The following is a 2,348-nucleotide window of genomic DNA, read 5'->3' on the forward strand; positions in this document are numbered from 1 at the left end:
CGGCGATTAAATACTAAAATGTTCTTTGCTCTCATATTCACCAAGTAAAATTGGGGGCGTATTGACAACGAACATAATCGGTGTTTGTTTACTGACACCCATCTAATTTTGAAGAAATTATCTGTTTGAACTGATCTGTGAGTGTATTTACCTCATTGAGCCAGTGATTTTGACCAGGGTTGCCATTATCGGGGATTTTACCCCCAAAATTGGGGATATATTTGACAATATTTGCTATAGAAATAATTTTCTGGAGAAACAAAATTTTCTACAGAAATAAAAAAAAATTTAACAAATTTTTCTATGAAAATAAATTTTGACAAAATTTTCTGTCGAAACAAAAAGTTGCCAAAATGTTCTATAGAAATAAAATTTTAACAAAATTTTCTATAGAAATAAAATGTTGACACATATAAATAATTTTTACATTATTACGGATTTCTACAGCTGCGTCTATTACTTTATTATTATTTTTTTATAAAAACTTGTCAACAATTTATTGGGGATTTTTGTGAAGAATTTTAATTTCTATTGGGGACGAAAGAATCCCATTTTGGGGACAAAATCCAATAAAATAATGGCAACACTGGTTTTGATATAAACAAATGACACTCTCATCATACAGAAAGGGAGGGAGAGCGTAAAAACTGCAGAGCTGCCAATAAAATTAAAAAAAAACAATGCTAAATTAGTGAACGGAATTGCAAAACTTATCTTGATTGATGATAAGCTTCATCGGCTTCAGGAGCTGTATTAACAGACCAAATTGCAAACTTGCATTTGGTGAGAAGTCTTTTCATCTTCAACGTTTGACTGTTGATGTTTCGTTGGGGGTCTGTTTTGAAAATTAGGCTACTTTATGAAAATATCTCATGAAAAGGATTTGGTTTTGTAAGCGCGGCCTTGTTAATCCTTTTGGCTGATATTGCATTATGAAATAAACATCGAATCATTTATAAATAAAATTGTGCAAAAATTTTCTGTATAAATATTTTTTTTTGAATTTTGCAAAAATTTTCTATAAAAATAAAATTTTGACAAAATTTTCTATAGAAAAAAAATTTGCAAAAATTTTTTATAGAAATAACATTTTGACAAAATTTTCTATAGAAATAAAATTTTGACAACATTTTCTATAGAAATAAAATTTGGACAAAATTTTTTACAAAAATTTTCTGTATAAATATTTTTTTTTATTTTGCAAAAATTTTCTATGGAAATAAAATTTGGACAAAATTTTATACAGAAATAAAATTTTGCAAAAATAAAGAAATAAAATTTTGCCAAAATAAAGAAATAAAATTTTGCCAAAATTTTATTTCATTAGAAAATTTACTTTAAGTAGTATTTTTATAGAACATTGTGTTGAAATTTTATTTCTATAGGGAATTAGGGCATTTATTTTGACTCCACGATCGATGAATTGGAGCGGGGAGTGGCCATCAGCCCTTGTGTCTGCCCATACAAAAAGCTAAATCTTTGAATTTAAAAAAGCTATTTTGAAGGCATGGTAATATTATATTTATTATGGACATGGTCCAGCATAGCAACCCATATCCTAGGTTACCCTGTCCAATCCTATGTGGGAGCTTCTATTCGTAGTGGAATGTTCACTGTGATGACCCTTGATGCAGGATGTATACATAAATCTCATTTTGGCCATATTTAGTTGCTATTGCTAACAAAATAAACTAATGGGATATTTGTTTGATAAATTAATAATTCTCATTATTTTTCAATTTATTTGAGAAAATATTGTTTCATTTGTCAGAGGAAATGGATGTGCTTTCCCTATTATTATTAGAACGACAATGGAGAATTGATAACAACTGTAAAATTTTTCTTTTGTTGAAAACACTATTCGAACATTACAAAGACCACACATATGGATAACTAAGCCCCTCATGACTCCCTAGTAACGTTCCCAAGTTGTGTTGTGGAAAGGCGAATACCCAAAGATTGAAATAACAAAACGGAAGTTAAACGATTTTTCCCTTGACAGCCTTGATTGAATTAAAATGAGGCTAAAGCCAGGAAAATCAATAACATGGAGAAACAATGAAGAGGAACAAACTTCTTGGATGAGTAAGTGACTAAAGTGGATACGAGGAAATTATAAAGCGCTTGAAAGTTTTTTTTTTCATGTATGGAACGGGAGGACAAATGTGCCACTTATAAGTAGCTCTCAATGGGTAAGAAGTTTTTTGAAGTAAGATTATTTTTTAATTTTTCACCATAATTTACCAAAATCTAAAGAAATTTTTGTCAAAAAATTTATTTCTATAGAAAATTTTGTCAAAATTGTATTTCTATAGAAAATTTTGTAAAAATTTTATTTCTATAAAAAA

Source organism: Haematobia irritans, chromosome 4 (genome assembly GCF_050003625.1).
Source record: "Haematobia irritans isolate KBUSLIRL chromosome 4, ASM5000362v1, whole genome shotgun sequence".
Taxonomy (NCBI): Eukaryota; Metazoa; Arthropoda; class Insecta; order Diptera; family Muscidae; genus Haematobia; species Haematobia irritans.